The sequence below is a fragment of the Pyxicephalus adspersus genome, chromosome 4 (genome assembly GCF_032062135.1).
Source record: "Pyxicephalus adspersus chromosome 4, UCB_Pads_2.0, whole genome shotgun sequence".
Lineage (NCBI taxonomy): Eukaryota > Metazoa > Chordata > Amphibia > Anura > Pyxicephalidae > Pyxicephalus > Pyxicephalus adspersus.
Window position 1 is genome coordinate 46530030 of NC_092861.1, and position 22703 is coordinate 46552732.

General features: G+C 36.4%; 1 long non-coding RNA gene across 1 annotated transcript; it reads right to left on the bottom strand.

Moving 5' to 3' along the window:
* Positions 1–579: 579 nt before the first annotated feature.
* On the bottom strand, positions 580–18573 carry LOC140328451 (uncharacterized). Its single transcript, XR_011920292.1, has 4 exons — positions 18470–18573; positions 5551–5586; positions 3508–3601; positions 580–767 (listed from the first exon to the last, which is right to left on the bottom strand). It is a non-coding gene; the product is annotated as an uncharacterized lncRNA (long non-coding RNA).
* Positions 18574–22703: the final 4130 nt, after the last annotated feature.

Below are 22703 nucleotides of genomic sequence, written 5' to 3' on the forward strand. Positions count from 1 at the left end.
CCAGGAGTGTGTTACTGGCAGAATCATCAGGATAATATAAAGGAACACATGTGTGCCATTATGGTCCATGTAGCCACCAACAGGGGTTTATGTAAAAGTGTGACAGTGCAGGTGCACAGTGCAAAGACAGTTGCTATCCCACAAGGCATGAGGTTCAAGTTCACCAGTACTTGAGTTTACTGCAAGTGCTCACCAAGTTTGTACACATGTGTATGTGGAAAATTTCTAAGATGTTCATATTCTCCCAGCAGGTTGTTTACAAATCACAAAAGGTGGTCACCAAACCACCACCAGCCATTATGAATACCCCTGGCACCTGCTCCTGGGCACCGCCTACATTGGCTGGTGGTTGTTGGGTGCAATACATGGGAATGCTTCTTGCTATATATATACCCAACCTTACACACTTCTGGTATGTGTGTATTTCATATTAAAACTTAGCTTTAACTTTACTTAAATGGAAAATGATTTCTCAAACCATGTAGATTTACCAAAGTATACTCCTTTTTTATCAAGGGGCAGAACTGTGGTTGCAGCCAATTTCAGCTTTATGCAATATGTACCAATGAAAACAGAGCCTTATTGAAAGGGAAAAACAAGTTCAATTTTTATTTGGGGAAACCAGTCCGGGTAGAAATGTGGAAGCCTCCATTGCTGACTTAGACCTAAGAACCTCCACCTTTAAAACAAGTTTCTGGAAAACTTTATCAATGTTCATTATGGGAGTCTTCTCTCGTCATTTTTCCAAATTCTCTTTCCCCTGGAAGCTTAAGGAACATAACAGGTTAAAGAAGTTGAACTTTGATTCCTGTATTTAGTGGAAGCAGCTTTTATAGGTGCTAATTAGCAATGGCAAACCAGAAGCCAGCAACACACAGCAAATTCTATTTTGCTGGAGCACAAAAACATGGATTTGTTGAATACATTGCTAATGCATCAGTTTGTCAATGCTTATTCTGTTAACAGGTGTTATGTAAATTAAGGATATTGGAGAAGTGGCACGTATTCTTTACCACAACACCCCACAAGAAGTGATGGTGCAGTAACTAGTAGCCATTGAACTACTTTGCTGCAAGTTGACACCAAATCATGACCCTTGGGGTCACCCGCTAAGGTCTGGCAGGAACAGGAGCTTTGGTATGGAGACAACTAGGTATTAGGGAAGCTAATGGTTCAGATCAAGATTTGGGTTGGCAAGATTGGTAGAGTTCCAGCGGAGGTTGAGGTAGGTGGTACAAAGTGATAGTAAAATATCGACGAAGGCAGCAGGCATGAATAGTTAAGTTGTAGGCAAAGATCAGCAACAAGAAATATCGCAACTAGGCAAGCAATGTATTCATATCAGATTACTGGTGAAAAGAGGAATAAAAAGCCTCCACAATCTCTGTGCCATAAGAATGCACTGATACTAAAGGGATGAATGCCATGGGCATACATTTGGACTTCCTGCAAGCATGTCGAACCATGCCTCTCATACTCAAATACCCACTCTTGTGGGCCTTCACACATGTGTGCGTTGCAGGACAGATATGCTAAACAGCAGTACAGGTGCAGAACCAATGGAATGTAGGTAGGTAGGTAGCAAGTCTTCATAATTTCATTCATAATTGAGAACAAGGTACTTTACCATCTAGTCCACACCAATGTACCCAATGTGGACCCTAAACACAAAAACACTCCCCAAAAAATTTTAAAGGTTCTAACCAATTTGAAAACAAAAATGTTTAGTTTGGAGTTATGCTTACAAACTGAATATTTTATGTGAATATTTTATACACATTTAAACATTCTTTACTATTTTCTGACAAAACGCGACACACAATTTTCATGAGGGGTCTAATTAAATTGTTGCCAATTGGCAAATATAATAATTGTTGCCTAAAAACAGCTAAAACTTACTGAATAATCTTTGTAGTGCAAGAACTCAACTTGTTGATTATCACTGCCAAAAAGGAGCATTTTCATGTCAGCAATGTTGATAAATGAGTGTTGTCCTAGAGCATCATTACAAACAATCCCATGATCAGATACATTGTATTGCATCTCTGTATAGTCTACATAAATCCACTTGTGGAGCTAATGCTTTCTCCCCAGGTGCTCCTCTACGCTGGTGTTTGGAAAACGGTACCATAAGTGATGTCTCTCAGGATTTCACCTACCATCTTGAAAAACAGGTGGCCTTTTATACTTGCAGTGTATCTTTGAATGTTAATACCTAATGTGTAAGTAATTGAGATTTGGCTTTCTAAAAGTGACACAAGGTGTTCCCCCAGTGCTACTTGATTTTATTAACTAAAAACAGCGATAGGTCCTGAAAATTCATATTACCATAGATTGATGCAGCTTTGTAAGTATTTACCAAAAGAAAGAACAGCTCCCTAGCACTGCTGTATACAAATTGCAATACCAAAAACTTTATTTTAAAAAAGTGTTGTATCTACATTTTTTAAAACAAGAAATAAACATATTTGAAGCACTCATTTCCTTTTAGCAGCAAGAGTGGTTCCAACTGCCTAAATGAAGGTGCCTTTATTGCAATAAAGCTTTTTTTCCATGGCGTCTCCATATATATCTACATTTTGGATAACCCTGAAGCGGGCAATGGGAACTTATTTGCCTAGGCACTCTTTGGGCTTGAGAGGGCTAATATCTGGAGGGCCTCCAGATTCTAAAATAGGATTCTTAAAACAAATCCTCCACATTCATTGATGCCCGACCCCCTCCTTTTCCTAGTACAATATGAAAGCTCATATCACAAGGTATTGTTACCCTGCTGATGATGGGTTGAACGTTGAGGTAATTTGCTGGATTTTTCATATAGGTTTATAAAAATAGCAAATGACCAAATCAAGCTTGAACCTTATCTCTAGTTACATAATCACAGTATAAGAGGAGAGGTTCAGAATCTTACATATTCTGGTCCAAAGTAGTTGTGTTTAATTCACGCACTGCTTGTTTATGAAAATTATAAATGGAATAAATTTTTCAAATCCATCGCAGGCCAACATTTTCACAAGCTTGTGAAATTGGTTGTGAAATTGTGTTTTGGGGTGGGTAGACATGAGAAATCTTCCAGAATGCACTGCATGCAGGCTTATTCTTTTCTTTCCAATTTACTTCACACATTTTAAAAGTTTGTACTAAAAACTGAAAAGTTATAGGAAAAGATGGGATCCAGAGACACTGATCAGCTTTATTATTAAAACCACTGACATGTAAAGTGAATAACACTAATTTTGTTGTAACATTGGAACGAGAGGTGAAATATATTAGTCAGCTCTTGAAATTGTGTTGAAAGCAGGAAAAATAGACAAGTATACAGATCTAAACATCTTTGACAAGACTCATGTATGGGGCTATTTAGATACAGACCAGTCGGAGTGCCCATGCTCACCCCTGTCCACCACAGAAAGCACCAGCCATTCCCATGAGAGCATTTGAATTGGTCTGATGAATCACGTTTTTTTTTTTCGTTTTAATAATTTCATAATTGGGTGTTTCATTTACCTCAGGAAGAGATGAAAGCAGTATGTACTGGGAAGAAGGCTGATGGAGTTCGAGTCTCAATAGGTCAGAGCAGTTTTGGCAAAACAAGGGTTACCTATACAGTAATAAAATAAGCAAGTGGTTTTAATATTTTGGCTGATCAATGTAAATCTTCTGTACAAAACTGGAAACATCATCCAATAGTTATATAACCTTTAGGTTTTACAATGTCACTGTTGCATAATGAAAATGTATTTATTTGAACAAAGTCTCCAGTCACGTTACACATGTTGAACCAAGCATGTATACAGAAGTAGAGTAAAATACATTATATCACAGATATTTTGAGCTTTGGAGTCATAAAACATAATTACATCCCTGACCTCTTTATGACACTTACTATATATAATTAACTCCTGATCTGTCTTTGATTAGTGCTACATGAAAGTGTATGATCATATAAGTTGGCTTATGTAATAAATTCTGATAACGTGTTTACTTTAAAACTTCAAGACCTGCAGCTTTGCTATGCTTTAATGATTCCATATTTCTGCATCTTTCATATAATCATAGGTAGAAGAACAAATTTGAGATGGTAAAAAAAACTATTTATAATTTAGAACATGAAAAAGCTTTGCTTTCAGAAGCAAAAAGCTGAAAATTTCTGTAGCTGGATCGAACCTCTAGTATACAGTACCAACAAAGTTATTGTTACCATTGACTAATGGGCCTTTAAAAAAAAGTGGTTATTTGTGTTCATATTTATGAATATAAAAACATGATGAATTAGTGATTAGTGTAGTACTGTGATTGTACTTGATGTTACTGAATGAACAAAGTATACCTCTTTGATAAATCATAAATAAAACTTAACAAAACTTTCTGTTAGGGGTTGCAAATAACAGACAAATACAGACAGTGACATAGGAGGAGGAGAAGACTCTCCCCCAATAGCATGGGAGATAAAAGTTTAAAAAAAATGGGTTTTGAGTGCTCTTTTAAATGAGCAGAAAATAGGAGCAAGCCGAACAGGAAGAGCTCTAGAAAAGTCTTGGAGCCGTGCGTGTGATGAGGTTATGAGTGAGGGAGTCAGTAGTAGGTCATTGGAGGAGTGAAGAAAGCAGCTAGGGGAGTATTTTTCTACCAGGTCAGAAATGTAAGTGGGACAAGAACTGTGAAGGTATATGAAGGCAAAGCACAGGATCTTGAATTTGATTCTAAGATGAAATGGAAGCCAAAGAAGAGAACTACAAAGAGATGAAGCAGAAGAGGAGCAGAGGCAAGGATGAATGAGTCTAGTTGCAACATTTATAATAGATTGCAGAGGAGAGAGTCGGGTTAGTGGGATACCCGAGAGGAGGATGTTACAGTAGTCCAGAGGAGATATGATAAGAGCATGTACAAGGAGTTTGGTGGTCTCTGGGGACAGGTAGGGGCGGATTTTGGAGATGTTGTGCAGGTGAAAGTAAGAGGACCTGTAAATGTTCTGAATATGGGGGTTAAATGAGAGCTACCCTCCCATTTACCCCCTATATTCAGAACATTTACAGGTCCTCTCACTTCAATCAAAGGTGACGCCAAGACAACGTGCCTCAAGGGAGGGCCGAATAACAGTGTTGTTAACAGTTAAGAATATGTCAGGGGGAGATTTGGAATGTGAGTGGGGGAGGTGATAAGTTTGGTTTTATTGCGTTGAGTTCCAGAAATCTATGAGACATCCATGATGAGATGGTTGACAGGCAGCAAGGGCAACCGAGGGAGACAAGTCAGGGGTCGACAGATAGATTTGAGTTTCATCAGCATACAGATGTTACTGTAAACCAGAGGAGAAAATGAGACTACCGAGAGAGGAGGTGTACAGAGAAAAGAGAACTGGTCCAAGGACTGACCCTTGGGGAACACAAACAAGAAGGAGAGTAGGAGAAGAGGAACCATTGAAATGTACCATGTACCATTGAAAGAAACTTGAAAGGAGCAGTCAGACAGATAGGAAGCAAACCAAGAGAGAGTGTCATTGACACCAATAGAGCGCATGATTTGTATTAGAAGGGGGTGTATACTTACACGTCTGCAGATCTTGTCTTTTCACCGCACATGCATCTATTGAAAAGATATGATATCAGTTAGATTAAATCTTCATAAACAGGGTCAAATATTCAAATGTCTACAGTCATGTGAAAGAGAAAGTACACTCTCTTTCATTTCTAGGGTTTAAGTCATCAGTAAATAAGAAAAATCATGTGGTCCCTAGTAGGTTCTAAAATTATTTAAATCTAACCTCAGGTGTAAAACAATAAACCAGATTCCACTGTGTCATTGTTTATTTAACAATAATTAAGCCAAAGTAAAGAAGCCTGGTGTAAAGAATTAAGCACACCCCATGATTCAATAGCTTGTAGAACCACCTTTAGCATCAACAAGTTAAAGTACTTGTTTTCTGTTTGGATTTATCAGTCTTTAGCAATTGCACTGTTGAACTGCTGATTTATGAACATTTATTTATGCACAGTTCTCTTAAGGTCCTGCTGCAGTATATTAATCAAGTTGGGGTTTGGAGTTTAACTGGGCCACCACAATATCCTAATTCTTTTGCCTTTCAGCTTTTCTGCAGTAGATTTGCTTGTGTGCTTGGGACTGTTGTCCTGTTACAAGACACGATTTTGGGCAAGCTTTGGCAGTCGCACAGATGGCTTTACATTTGACTCTACAATACTGTGGTTGAATAAATGAGCCTGATAAATTTAAAGCTCTTCAAGACAAGAGTAGATAGACTATCAATCCTAGCTGGTACAGCACACATGTAATGAATCATTTCCAGGACTGAAAACATTTGCCAAATAATAACAATTGACCTTAAGAATTTCATTCCAGGTTTGCTGAATGGTCCAGATTTTCCCCGTGATAGTTTGTCTCTATTTATTCTAAGTTTTGTCTAGTCTCAGAGAGCTTTAATAAATTAGGCCCATCCTGATTTAACCCAGCTCTCCAAGACTGCAGAAATATAGAATTGTTTTTGGTTTGGATGTGGCTATGATAGGAGAGAGGAATAGATGTAATTAGTAATGAGTTGTTGACAATTGGGGGTTAAGGTGTATTAGGTATTTCAAGTACAAGGAATGGAGAGAGAAGAATAGGCATAAACAGTGAGTGGATGTGTAATAAAGTTGATATCATCACGAATAGACCTTAGAAATTGCTGAGCAGACACGCAGAATTTTGTGCCAGCTCCCATCAGTTCCATTTCATTCAAATTCATTAAAACAACACTTATAAAGATACAATTAGAAGGTAAGCAGTTTCCTTCCCTGACTGTTAATACAAAGTGACTTAATGATAGTAATCGAGCCAAAGTCAACTAGAATGCATGCTGATGTGGAGTCTCAACACAGCCAGGGGCTTGTTAAAGGTAAGAAACCCTACCCAGGACAAATTAATGTAAAATACCTAACAAATAGAACAATATAAATATGCCAATAGGGGGAGACAGTCGAGAAAGCAATTACATACCAAAGTACAAATGTTGCAACAATTACTGAATGAAGTAGATACTGTTTGCAAATGCATACCAAAGTATTTTGCATTTTACACAGTGAAATGGGGACTGGCCAAGGATGTATCAAGTTGTTGTAAATGGCCAGCTTAAACGTGTATTGTTTTTATGAAATATGTGAGGGTGTATAGCAGTTTGCAAACAGTTATTTCTGAATTTTCAAATACAGAAGAATATTCTATTTGATTCTTCAGACTAGTGGATTGTGAAATGAAATAAAACGGGCGGGTATGCATTCATTTAGATTAATATTTTCTATAATATCTAGGGCTTGTTTCAGGCATTCCCTCAAATATTTGTGGGAATCTTCCAGGTCTGTGTGTTTCAATTGCAGTAGTAGTAGTAGATTTGAAATGACATTTTACAGTAAAACTGCACTCAGCCAACCCTGCTATTAGCTAAGACAAGGAGAACCAGAGAAAAGACTTAATTTTATGTAAGTAACATGACTCAGGCAGCTAGGATGTATGCCACTTTATCCATACTCATTCCCCCTTTTCTCCTATTTTTCCTGCAACAGTCTTTTAAACCATGCTTGGAAAAATGGCCACCATGGCCGCTTTATTATCACAACACAATGTAAAACTTGTACAACTCACATATCAGTTATTTCAATGACAGCAATAACAATAACCATACTAACAATGATAAGTGTAACCATAAATAACAATTAACTTCAAACATTAAAGTGCAACCAAATAACTATCAAGACACTGGATTGACCCCTCCATGCCAGGTTGAAAGCCCTTGGAGGCACAGCTCACCACACAATAACCCTGGGGGGCCACCGGCTCAAGATTGAGAACACCACTCCCAGCCCCCTTTCTTAAACACCACTTTAGGATAGCTCAAATCACCACAATCTTTTGGGAGATCTCCACACCTAAGATGGTTCTCTCCCACACATCCTCTCTTAAAAGATGCCCTCCGAGGACCTCTACCGCTCACCCAAAATACTCCCTCCAACTGTACTTAAACCACAGGGTGGGCAGGTGGGAAGCTCACACCCTTCTCAACTGTTCCCTCTGTCTCTTTATCCTCCCCCTTATAACGTATTTTCTCCACCCCCTCTGTAACTCTACCTATCCCAAACATCCTTACAACAATGCCTAACCATTCCTCTTTTTCGGTTTTCACCCTTAATTTCGCTGCTCCCACTAGCCCCTGTTTATGTTTGCCCTTTGCTGCCCTCCCAGCTACAGGCCTTTCTGTACTGCCTGTGTTGAGTATAAAGAACCAATAGACAAAGCTCAATTTTGCAAACAATTTTAGTGGGAACTGTTGTGTTTTCACTGCAAATATCACTTCTCAGGATGATATTTAGGCAAATTACATTTTTTTTATTGGATTATATTTAGCTTAGTTAAAAAAATCCTTGATACTGATCACAGTGTGTGCATTCCACTCATAGCTGGCATCCTTTTATGAATATTATTTAATAATCTCCCTCCTTAAATGATTAAATACATTATCAAACACTTTATTAATAACCTGAACAAAGTCCCACAATCACAAGGCAGTAATCCATTTTATATTAATATTTAAATGGATTTACTACAGTTCTAATGATACTAAAGCTCGGTAACTCTAATGCTGCAAGAAACTAAACAATAGCCAAATGAGTGTTCTAGCCATAGCTGAAAGAGCAAACAAAACTCCTATTCTACTGATCTTATCTTGAAAATATTTAATGCATAATATATGAAAATGTGGCCTGACTTTAGTATTCTTGTTTATCAACATATTAAAAGTACAAAAACATTGCCACTGCACTAAACCACATTGAAATAGTCTGCTGAAATACAACTATTTAATACTGTCATCTGCAGTCCTTAACATTGGAGAGCAGCTAATACTATTACATCATTAGCTGATACCCTGTTTGTGTACATCCATTCCAACATCCTCCAGACTTACAAGATGAACTTTATTTTCTAGATCCCCTAGCCATAATAGGAAAGAGCTTACATTTTTTATTTTGCTTGAATAAATTCTGCCAAAAGGAGGACAGATACCAAGACATGAGGTTTAAGTTCAATCTCTTAGTACATTGAATTTGAATTTTTGCTGTTCACAATTTGCAGTTTCTCTAAACTCATGCACAAAATCCAATATTTTAACTTCTCAGCACTTGTCAGATAAGAGCTACTTATGGTATGCTGTCTATGGTGTACCTTAATCAGCTCCAAGACCATGTATAGTTGGCACTATAAATATTGACCAATAGGAATACTTGTTGCTGTGTACCTAAACAACTGGCTTCCAGGTTATGTGTAGATGGCAGTGAAAACATTGGCTAGGATCCTGCTGTTGAGTACACAGCAGGCAGCATTCACACGGCTTAAATCTATGCATTTAAAAAACATGTCTGCTACCTAACTGTGCCTCTTGGTGTAAATTAACTCCTCAACTCAACTGATTACCATATCAAAGCTCAACTATAAACAGAATACATAACAATAGGAATATCGTGTAGAAAGGCTTGCAGTTGTCGACAAACCATCCAGTGGAGTTACAAGTATAAGCAGGTAGGGGGGCACTTTAAAAAGTTAAGTGTACCTTAAGGCTTAGTCTACATGGACGTTTTCCCTAGCATTTAACCTGAGGTTTTAAAAGTCTGTGTTTGAAATTCCCATGCATTCCAATGGGCTAAAGGACGTTTTCTTGAGGCACGTCTCTGAGCATTATCTATAACGTTGCTTGCAACGTTTAAAAAATGAAAACATGGGGTAACACTGGAAAACACCCGAAAACGCAGATAAACACTTCAATTGATTTCAATTGGGCTTTTTCCTATATTTATAAGCACTTAAAATGTAAACACGTTAAAAACCGCAGGAAACCACAATAAAAATGCAGGAAAATGAGGCATAGACTTTTCCCACCCTTTTAAAGGCAAGCTTTAAAATGCTAATAAAAGTGCATAAAAACACATGCAAACCTACACTAAAAAAAATAACTCAAATGTAATTTGTAGACAATGCACATAGATAACTTTATACACCATAGCTTGTAATAAAAGTAAATGGGCTTAGATCAGTTTTGTTTTATTTTTTACACATTCATAGTAGTTTTTTTAAATTTAAAAAGCTGCAATAAAAAAAAATACAATTAAAGTTTGCAAAGAAGCCAAACGATGCCTACATTCTTGTTGACAGCCTGTGTGTAATAGTTTAAGCCAGACATTATCCTGGCAGGGATGGGACTAAATGACAAATTCATTCTTATTCCTAATCAAGAACATAGTGCTCAGCAAAAGGAACAAATGAGAATTGGGGTTTTTTGTTTTTTTCTTATAAGTATGTGTCATGCATAAAAGTAATAAAAAGGTGGTCAGCCGGAGGAACCAATGAGTTTCTCAGGGGACCCAGGACATCCACACTCCCAGAAGGGTCAGTTTCCCAGCAGATTGACATTTAGCAGCATGAACAGTGGGAAAGGTAAGCATTTGGTTTCTTTTTTACAGTAATGTTCATGCTTAAGTATTTCTACTGTGTCTATTCAAGTAAAAGGTGTCATGAAATAAACATGCATTCTAGTTATAGGGACATAACATTAAAGCAGTGGGGCAGCATAACAACAAACCCTCAAGGTTCTGAGATGGAACACCTTGTTATCACAAAGTATGTTGGGAAAGTTTTGTAGTTACATAGCAATTTTTTTAGAAGTCTCAAAAATACCAAAAAAGGTAAGAGGACAAAAGAAGGACAGAGGAAGAAAAAACTGATGTTTATTATGAGCTTTATTATGAGATTTATTATGAGCTGTACTTATAAATGTAAGTCCCACTTCCTCCTGCATGTTATAGATATTTTCCCAGGACACAAGCAAATGAAAGGTTATGCAATAAACAATATTTAAACTACATGTGTTTGCTTAGAAAATCTGGAATTGCAAGTAGTAATATGCCAAAAAGTAGGTGTGACAGAAAAAGTGAACAGATTTGCAATTTAGTTTACACAAGCAAGATATTAATCCATATGTCTTGTTTTAAACCACGCTGACATGTCTGGGTTCATTGCACAATAAAGTAAGAGAAAAGCACATAGTAGCTAATCAGAAAACAGTTTCCAAAGTTTAGGAGGCAGCTAAGTAAACATGAATTCCTACTGACAGGTATGATTTGTATCTATTTGTTTCACCATGAAGGTGCAAAAGAGACATGACTATGGGACTTTAGATTGTGGGCTCCTTTGAAAGACAATGACATGACTATGAACTTTGTAGAGTTGTGAATAATATGTTAGCACTATAATTAAAGATAAAAAATAGCTGGATGGAGTTCAATAGTCTTATCTGAGTGAGTAAGATGAATGCAGCAGTCACTGACTGAAGAATGGACATGGACCCCTCATGTATTCTTGTATCAGTGAATGCATGCAGAGACTTACCACTGCCAGACAGTACCATAGGGGTCTGTTTATAAAGCAGTGAATGTGACATTCACCAACATTCTCTGGTGGGCATTCTTCCAGGTCCATGTGTTTTAATACAGTGATTAATGTTGCTAAAGGTCAGATTCTTTGTAAGTGTTGTATCTAATGAAGGAAGGAAGTATATTTTACCTGTGTGTATATTATAGTATCAAACATGATGGGCTTCAGGAGACTGATGCTCAACTCATTTCTATAGGATACACCTTTGTTAATGTCTAAGGAGGGTTTCTTCCAAAAGGTTGTCCCCAAATTACACAGATCTGGATTCATGTAGATGTTCCTTGAGATGATGAATTTTCAAATTTCTATAGAGGTTAAAAATAGTCAAGAATGTGTCCTAAAGTTGGTGTCATGTCTATGGGATGAACAAATCTAAACATTGATGGGCCCTTGGAAATAAAAGCTTCTAACCAAAAAGTTTTATATGATCTTACCATGCTGATGCTGGAAATGGGGCCTTTTAAAGGGGACCTATCACCAAAATTTTTACTTTACATAAAAGGGAAGACAACCCCCTTTATGTAAAGTAAAAATTATTTTTTTAAAATATTAAAAAAAAAATGAATGAAGCCCCTCCCCTTGCCTTTAATGCCGCTGTGGTAAAGACAGAATAGGAGAACAGAGCCTCCTGGGATTTCCCATTTACAGCAGAGTGAGATCGTGCAACATAGCCAGATGAAGAAAGAAGACAGAGGAAGATGGCACCACCTGGGGCTTCCTCCACCGTGGAGACAGAAGGGGAGGGGCTTCACCCTCAAAAAAAGTGTTAAATCCTCCCCCCCCCCCAAAAAAAAGGTAATTTTTACCTTACATAAATGGTTGTCTATATATGGTTTATGTAAAGTAAAAATCCTGGTGATAGGTTCATTTTAAGACATCACTGAGACTAATAATTACTTCCCTGAAAAAAAGGAAATTTTAAACAATTTTTTTTTACAATATTATTGTAACTGCCACTTGTGTTGTTTCCTTCCTGCTACTGCTAACCCATTAAAACATGTATATTTTCTGATGTATCCAAATAGGCAATGTATATCACAGTAGAGTAATATAGATAGATAGAATATCTTAAGAGTAAGAAATAATAAGATAGAGTATCCTTAAGTATTAGGGTGTGAAATTTAGGTATGTCTTTATTCCTCCTAAAGGTAATTCTTTATGTAAAATGAACAATAAACAAAAATCAACTGAAATAGACTTCTATAATCAGTGTTGATAGATTTAGGATGAAATAGTATAGAAATATGTTTTAACCTATATTAGTTGTAACAAATTACTTTACTGGATACAAGTTAGCCAGCTCCAATTAATCATGTAAAGATCTGACTTTTCAGCATTTACCACCAACTTTCTAAATTAATTACCCTGGGCTCAATTAATTGATTAATTGATTAGAAAGTGTGTTTGAAATGAATTAAATAAGGCCAGGTCAATTCAGTCAGAAAGTCAGTGGTGAATGTAGACAAATAACTTATTAATTAAATGGTAATGCTGACAGCCTTGCAAGCCTTAAGCATTACATTTTCAGCTAGCTTTTTTGGTTTCTTATAGCACATGAAGGTAAACCACAGTGATATCATACATATATATATATATATATATATATGCAAAAAAAAAGATGGACCAGTGGGGCTCAATAGAAAAATAATCATAGGTCCCTCTGGTTTACAATTCCTATTGATTACTATTCTCTAAAGCCTTTAATTTAGGTGAAATTGGTTCCTTGTATATGTGTATGTATATTTTTGAAGGGGGATCTGCTGCAGGATTTTGTAGGAGCTGCATAGGGAAATATAGATGTGGCTGCTTCCTTGAAATGAATGTGCCCAACACAAAAGATCATATTTACAGTGCATCAAGTGTTTTTTTTAAACGCTTGCTTGAGTCGCATATACAAAAGAACCAGCAAACTCCTGGAACACCTATTTACATACATCTCACATCCATGGCAACAAGATTTCCCCTTTAGTTTGTCTGCCAGTGAAGATGGAGCATGTTACTGGTATATACAGTGAAATGGAGAATATCATGACGGTTGTCTGTTTAGTTACAGGAACATTCACAGAATTATAAAAACATGCTTTAGCTCTGCCCTAAAAATAAATACTGCAGAAAGTTCTAAAATTCTGCTTGGTTCACCTGTTACAACAGGTACAAAAATGGGTCACTGGAGCTAACCAAGCGAGAATAATTACAATAATTAATTGTAAGTGGAGCATAATCCATAACCCCCAGGTCCACATTCCACCATTAAGACACCAATGCCATAACCCAAAACCCCCAGGTCCACATTGCGGGCATAACACACCCATGCCAAATTCCATAACCCCCAGGTCCACATTACAGCCAAAAGCCCTCAATGCGGTAACTCAAAACCACCTGGCCCACATCCCAGCCATATATCATCCCCATGCCAAAATCCACACAAGCCCCTTCCATGCCATATTCAACCATGATTCCAGCCAGGTCCACATGACAGCAAAATGTACCGGGGTACAAAATAGTATTATGTATTGTTATGTATCTTTTTAAATGTATTTGGAGGCTGTAAAAGCTCTACACAGTCCTGCAAAATAGCCTGAGTTTTAGCCCCATTGACTTTAATGGTGTTTGAATTCGACATTCGATCACCAGAACAAAATTGACCTATTCGATCGAATAGCCATCGAATTGAATAGTAAGATATTCGACCAACACTATTGGTGACATTCTGCTTGACACTGGCGACAATGTAAAGATTTACAGGAGCTCACAGCAGATAATTAAAAAACTGGTAATGCTAGGTATATTACATTATGCAGGCATCCACCCTTATCTTATACTGGGACTTCTTATGACATGCCATAACTTCAAAATAAATGATTGGTTTCGCTCCAGTCAAATCTTTTATTTATGATTGTATGTGAATTTTGATTGAGAACTCAGTTAATGACATGACTATGGACTCCGTAAAGTTCTGTGGTAAATGTCAGCTTTATATAAATGCATAAATAAAAATACATTTAGAACAAAAAAGCAATTATTTGGGACTTTTCTTCCAGTTTTGTAGCTTACTTCCTTTACTACTGTAATAAAACCCACCTACCTACCCTCTCCATGCTCCATAGCTGATCACAGCTAAGCTCCTTTATTTAGCACCATCCCCTGCCGACCCAGATGAAAATTAATGCAATTCAAACTGTTACTGTGATTCTAGCATCTTGTTCACACAACTCTAATATGTTGGTTAATATGCAGACATGACCTTACAATACTTCCAATGCAAAAAGGAGCTTACACATCATTCAGCAAGTACTGCTCATTCATGGAGGATGGCTTTCCACCAAACACTGCCAAGGAAAATGGAAGGTGGCAGGTATTGCAGATTTGTAAATGGAGTTACACTTTACATCAGTTTAATTATCAGTCAAATTAAGGTTTTGCTAGCTTTACCAATTTTAGTTCAAATACTTGATTTATTAGAAAAGGCAAAGTTTACTACATGGATCATCAGAGGAAATAATAACAAACAAAAAAAATAATCTTAACTACCTAAGTAAAATACATGCTAAAGTAATAAATCTTTAGGTGACAGATACATCCCTGAGTTCTAGACACATTCACATGAAATGCATTGAGTACGCTTTCCACTGTTCTATTTCCACAAAAACCATTCCCTATTAAACAATCAGCTACATCTTACATTTTATCTTTAAAAAGAAATCACACTTTTTTCCTTAATCTACAAAATCATATCTCTGTATTTGTTTTCAAGCCCTATATATAGTTTAAAGCAATGGGGTTTCACAATGCTAGTTCCTTGGATTTATTTCTTCAGACCAACTCATTACTTTAGGTGACTCTATTGTTAAGACTGAGAACTGAAATAAAACTCCTCCAAAGAATACCTTAGATTCTCACTCACCTTTCCTGCTGCCTGTGATACCGTTTATATACTGTGCATTTATTCAGCAGCAAGGAAGAATCTTTAGAAATGGATAAGTCTAAGTATGTCAAATTCCTGGTTCCCTGCTATATTCAGTGGTTTGTTCGACTTTTCAAAACCTTTAGCACTCCTCTGTCTGGAAGTGATCTAGGAGTCCCATCAGAGTAAATGTACTACTTGAAATCCTTCATCCAAATCGTCAAATGATAATGATACTTTATGCAAAGTGTCTGCCTCTAAGCATCCCAAAACAGGAAAATCTTTACTTGCACAGAGGATGCCCTTAAATAATTCTAGGAAACAGATGCTGGACCTTACAGATGAAAAATGAGAGGATGCACTGGGAATGATAACAGGCTAAATGAAAAAAAAATGTTTATAGAGATTTTTTTATGGTCCTATTTCCCACCTAAATCTCGAGAAGTAAAATGAGTCAGAAATTAGCTTACGCAGCCATATGAATCTTCAGCACTTATTTATCATTATAAATACTTACTTGTATCTCCAGACTTTTTATCTTAATTTACTTTTTTTGAGACTAACATGCTATGGTTAATCAGAGGTCACCTGAAGTCTGACATTGTTGGCCTATGAATTGGCTGACCTGACACACAGGGTTTAATTTACTAAAGGAGTTTAAACCATTTACTAGTTTAATTATCACTAATTTAATTTACTGAGATTAGTAAATGAGGTGAAGCTCTGCTGATTTCAACCATCTATTAGATTGTATGCTCTTTGGGGCAGGGTCCTCCTGTGTCACTTTCTGTATCTGTCTGTCATTTGCAATTCCTATTTAATGTACAGCTCTGTATAATATGTTGGAATTATATAAATACTGTTTATTATTATTATTATTATTATTATTAATAATATTAATATTATTATTATTATTGTTATTAATAATAATAATAATAATATAAAGTGTTATTTCACTACATTCATTAAGCTAAGTGAAAGATTTCTTGCAGAGTGATAATTCTCTTTGATAAGTTACCAGCCCATATTAGTAAATTACCCCACTTTTGCACACTTCTGTGTGTGCAGCCCTTTAAGGATTTCAGGTGGCCGCTGACCTTCTGACAGCTTCCATATTTGTATCCTCCTCCTGGGACAAGCTATTAGAATGCTGAAACTATTAGAATGCTGTTCTTTAACTGCCAGCTTTAGGACAAATACAGGTGTTTTCCAAACCTGCTTTTTGCATGCTATTGAGCAGCTCTGCGTTTAAACATAACACATAAAAAGGTTTGTTTGCAGGTCGAATATAGCCTTAGGACCGTCCACATCATATACTATTGGAGTAAATGGTAATCTGCTCACCTAAATCTGTCGCATGTCAACATAAAAAAAAAGACAACTGGCTTTAATACAAAGGGCTTGTTTTTATGATTTGGAGGTACTATAAATTAAAAAACATTTGGAATAATATTACTGGAGACATTTTTTTTTACCTTCCTCATTATATATTAGGATACTTAGACGATTTCTAACTATTTCCAACATAGAGACTGTTAGAAAGCAGCTCTCCTCCGGCTATAAATAAAATCTCATGCTGTCCATATAAAAATTGATAGAAGTATTTAACAATGTTATTCATCTTGAAAAACATGAATATCCTCAGCACGGAACATCTTCTAAACTATTCAAATATGGGATAGATGAGCACAATGATATAGTGGTCCATCGTTTAATTAGAGTATTATCCTGCATATCACAATGGCTTATGCTTACTGTGTCTCTGAGTTCCATCCAAGAATTGCTTTCATCCTGTTTATTATATATGCTACTATCATACTGTATTATAATTTAAAATATGTGAATATATTTATGTTTAACAAAAACAGAATCTTTTATTACAATATTCAAATTCAATTCAGAGTTTTCCCTCATAATACTACTTTTTCATCACAATGATTACCAGCATTATAAAATCAACTTCCTTCAATCCCAGACTGTCCTGGACCAGACCTTGTTTTTAAATGCACTGCAAAACCAGCATCGGCACAGTAATGCACTCATCTGCCCGCCATTGTGCCTTCCTCTGCCATCAGCATGCTTCTTATGTACATTTGCTGCTTCCCATTCTCCCTCACCAGTCCTGCAGAATATAGACTGCAGAGGGGGTGCAGCTCAAATTATGGTACTTACTTAGTGAAAGGGTTTCAGTGAAATAAAGACATTTCATGTTAAAATGTATTTTGTTAGATTTGTATGCTAAATATTTTTTCTGTTTGTATTCCTTCCCCTATTTTGGAGCCAGTGATATCATCAGTAGGTCTTTGGGCTTCTGTCTGCAGAATGATCATGGTTGTTGGGAGTTAACAATGGAGTGTTGTTCATAGGGTTCTGCAAAAAGGAAGATGTGGTAATGTCCATATGTGTTGCTTAATTTTCATGATTGAAAGGACTGTGATCAATAAATAAAGTGGGCCAGGGACAGTTCAGCTGGAGAGCACAGGGCTCGAAGATGCTGGACGTCCATCATAAGGAAAGAAGTTGGCTCTACCTGACTTGCTGCAGCTTGTACAGCACACCAAGAAACAATGTGCAGTGAAGTCAGATTAAACAATTTAAACACAAGAGAAGAATCTTTACAACTGTTTAGGACTGAAGGAAAGGCTGGAGCTTTAATAATGTAGTAGAGAGGTGCAATCATTTCTGTCTTCAATATCTGTTCAGCTTTAGGTTAGGTAACAAATATAATGCACAAAGTTAATCAAATTATTAATCGCCGTGGTTTACATTAAAATATATGCACAGTATTTACTTTTAACTTGTTAGATCACATAAAGCTAATATTAATTTATAAACGTGTCAGGTTCACAAATCTGGCTGCTGGAATACTTGACAGGAATGGTGGATTTGCCATTTTAATGATATACATTAATGTATAGTTTTTGTTACAGTGTTTATAAGCAAGTGAAAAAAATAAATTCATGTGTACAAGTTTCTTCTACATTATTAATGCTGCATAGTACCATAAGCTACTAAATCCACTTCTATGGCAGGTGACCAGTCATACACTAAGTGTACAACATTTATATTAGAAATCCTCATACAAATACTCACAGTTTGTTTGAGCATTGCAGTTGCACCATAGAAATCAGTAAATCTGACAGAATGATAATTATATAGAACAGTGAATCACACTGACTGCAATCTAAGGAAGTGATGCAACAAAACTCATTTGGGTTATACTAATAGTGCTAACTGGCAATGTTAGCTAATCAATCTTCCTGTTAAAACTTGTCTAAACTAAAATCTCTTTATTTAGTATATTAACATATAATTTAAATATGACATTTGTGTCTGTACCTAGCTGGCTTTTAAAGAGATTGCCTTCTGCAAGTAACAATGAAAATGGAAATACAAAAATATAAAAAAGTGATTTTGTTTTTATGTGTAAACTTTTGTAGAGGAATAACAGATGCTGTCTTTCACCTCCACTGTTATAATGGCCATTTAAAGCAAGCACAGCTGTTCGCTGCAAAACTAGGGACAGCAATACTACTCTATATCCATCTTTATCACTCAGGGACAATGTAGTAAATTGCAAACCTTTGTCACCGACATACCGATTTTATTGCTGCGTTGATTTTCTGTTATGTAATAAGAGCTCATAACATGTGGTTGTTACTGACCAAGTTACAATTTTGTTTGGTCTTATGAGCTATTTCTGACCTCACTTTAACACCGAGGAAGAGAATGAATTTGATTTTTTTAAGTCAGGCTTAAGATTTCAGTGCTTTTATGTTTTTTTCTTTTTGTGCACACCATGTATATAACGCTAAAACCTAACATAAAAACATACATTTTCACCTTTTTGATTTAGTTTTTTATACACATACATCCCAAAATTGATGGCCTTGGTTCACTTTAGAAATGTTTTTCTCTCAATAAAAGCCTATTGAAATATAGAAGCAGCCAAAGCAGGTCAACACAGCTTTAGTATACACGCTATGAATTCTGGATGATCTTAGAAGCCCCACTGCATTTGCAAAAAAAAAAAATTAAAAATCTAATTTAACTAGTCATAAAGAGAACAAACTTAATGTTAACATTTTGGGGTTTGTAGTACACCCAGCTCCCCAATAACCAGCAATTCCTGGCTGTCATTCTGACAGCCTTTGTTTTATTAATCTAGAAGCAGCTAGTTCACAGAATTGCTACTGTCTGTGCAAATGAAAGCAACAAAAATGTAATGTATAAAGATTTCTTAAGATTGTCTGAAAAAAATGTCAGGGATATAAACAGACCCCTTACATCAAGGCTTGGTACTGTTATATGACTGAGTATATAAACCTAGTTTATAGGGATTGCCACATTTAGAATGCCATAGGTGGTATTCATGTGAGAAAACTGAACTGGTCAACTGCACATCAGATGTTGAGCTTAGCTTGGGAGTATCAGCACTGAATTACAGTCAGGTACCACTGAATTGTGTGCATTGTCATGAGCAGGGGAGTAAGTACTTATTTGACCCTATTTAAATAACAACTACCCTTCTCATTAACTGAAGATACAGACACTCATTGTAGGGTAAAATGGCCATGGTAATCCTTTACTGAACATAATCTTAAACAGATTTACCACCAGTATTTAGGCACACCATTTTAAATAGTTGAATGTCCATGAGGGTACAAAAACACTACAACTTTTCCCTCCGTGTATACTCTTGTATTATTTAAAGGGCCCCCAGCCACTAACACGGCCTCAAGGGCAACTAGTCTCGTAACCACAGCTCACCTTGGCCTTTGTGACAACCATTCATCACACGAGGACCCACGAGGACCCACTTACATTACATATACATCTGATGGGTTTCTGCCCTTTGCTACTTACAACCCACAACAACCCACACACCACTGCCATGACAAAGGTACAAGGCTTATGAGCGTAATAAAAAAGGTGGAGGGGGAATTGAGTTGGTGGAAACAATGTAATGTTTGTTTACATGTACAGGAGTGGTCAAGAATTAAAAAGGATGCCTGGGAACCCTGAAAAAGCAGCAGTGAAGATGGCGGCAGAGGAGGTAATCAAAACCTACTATGAATTACACTGAAGAAGAAAACACTAGAAAGGTATTTTTGCCATAATCTGAAAGTACAGTATTATAGAAAAACTCACCCCTACCAACAAGTTTATTTCTGCTTTAAGTTACATTTAAATCATGTCACCCATTGAACTATGAGTTTAAAAAAGGTGTTGGGAATATCAGCCCATATGAATCTCCCATGACACATTTCCTTTAAAATGTTATATATGGATTATCATTGCTTAGTAGAGGTTCCGAGAAATGTTGAAATTTCCTTTTGTGTGTTTGTATATGTTGAGGGTGAGGGAAGTAAACATGACAGCAGGTGATTTGTTTTCAGAAGGATGTCAGCAATATCAAGCAGCATATATCATAGGAGGTGAACTGACCCTTTGCCCAGACATCTGGGCAAGTATTCTGAAAATCCCCTCTGTAGCTATAGGCATTGTGTAAATAACATTTAAAAAAGGACTAGTTGACTCACTGCACCTTCTTCAATTGTATTGAAAACAGCTGTTTTTCTCCAAAAGGGAGATAATCCACATAGATGTTAAAAAGTCATGTAATACATGGGAGAGAAGGCTAAAATAAATATAAAAGACTGGAAATTTAGATTTTAATAAATGCCAATCTATGAATAGTTAGCTTTAGGGCATTGCAAAAAATTAAGTTAGATGGTGTTTGGTTGCCTAATTTTCTGGTGCATTGTGATGAAATATAAGCCTCATTACTGGCAGTTTAAAAAGTGTGTGTAGTAAATGATGCATCTGAAGGGCATATTGAGAAACATTCTTGTTAATCTATGTACACAATATTCAGCTAATTAAAATGACAAAAGTGATTGACCTTTGCAAACCCTAATATATAGTGCGTTCTTCTTACAAGAGAAATGTTTAACTAAAAGTTTGCCTTGTTTAAGGATATTATAACTATTTCAAATACAAGCTCCCTTTCCTGTAACAGAACCATAAGGATCCAATTTGTAACTATAGGTCTTTTCATACTGTAACATATTGCTGCACACAGTTGATCATTTCAGCCAGGGATCAAAGAATGTCTGAATCTAAAAATTTTAATGATTTTGTACATTTTGTTCAAAATCAGATTTTTATAATATACACCTTTAAAGAAACTATAAAAATGCTATTTCAAAAATAAAATACTTAGCACTTTTTATTTTAATGCTTACTACTGTACCAGTTATTTTTTAAAATAAACATTGATGCAAATTGCCATTGAAGTGTATTGATTTACGGATTTTTTGCACTAGAGCATAGATATTTTTGTGTAAATATATTGTACAATATTACATAATTTATACTTATTACATTTATACTGCTCTTACCAGATTAATAAAAAAAAAAAATTTTGATTTTTGGATCTAAAACTCAATCTGCTAGTGGAACTATAAGAGACAAATTGGTAAAACGTAATCTTAATAGGTTAATATGCTGTTAAAAAATATTTTTGTGGCGGATCACACTGAGTAAGGCCCTCCTTGTTTACCTAATATTTTGCTCCTTTCTGTATTTGAAAACATGCATTGAATAGATGACTCTCAGTACTTAGCCCTCTGTACAAACGTGTGGTGATATCCGGCAACAGACAGCAGCCACTTTGTCTTCTGGAGCTTCCCATTGCAGAGTGTGTGTAGCAATGTGATACTAGCCAGTCCCAATGGGGTACAAAGAGAAGGGGATCTGTGTGTTCCTTGCAAGTCTTGCTGTAACCTGTAGTCCTTCATCAAGTATCTGTCTTTTTATTATTTTTATTTTCTATATCTAAGCGCTGAGAGCTCGAAGGTATAGGTGTCAACTGACCTCACCTGATGATTGATATAGCACTTACTCTGCAATCCGTGCCCAGCTTGTCAATCTCATCTTAGTATTTATTCAAGCACAGTACTCAGTATTCATTCAGTATTCAGTATTTATTCAAGTCAGTACCTGTCTTGCTGTGGGTGTGTTTGCTACTTGTTCCCGATTCTGATTATTTGCCCCTTGGACTACCAGTATTCTGACCTTCCTTGAGATTTCATGCCTGGCTTTCATTAGATGCCTGGCTTGTCACATTTTTGTGTTAGCTGACTTCACCTCTGTTCTCCGACCTGCCCTTGCCTAATGATTTGGACTTATGCTATAGCTTTCATCATCACTATGGACCTGTCTGTCAAGCAGGCTTATTGATCATTTGCCACTTCTTGGGCCCTTCATTAGTGACTCTTTGCGTACTGAAGTCCTGAGGGCAATTGAGTGCTGGGAAGGCACA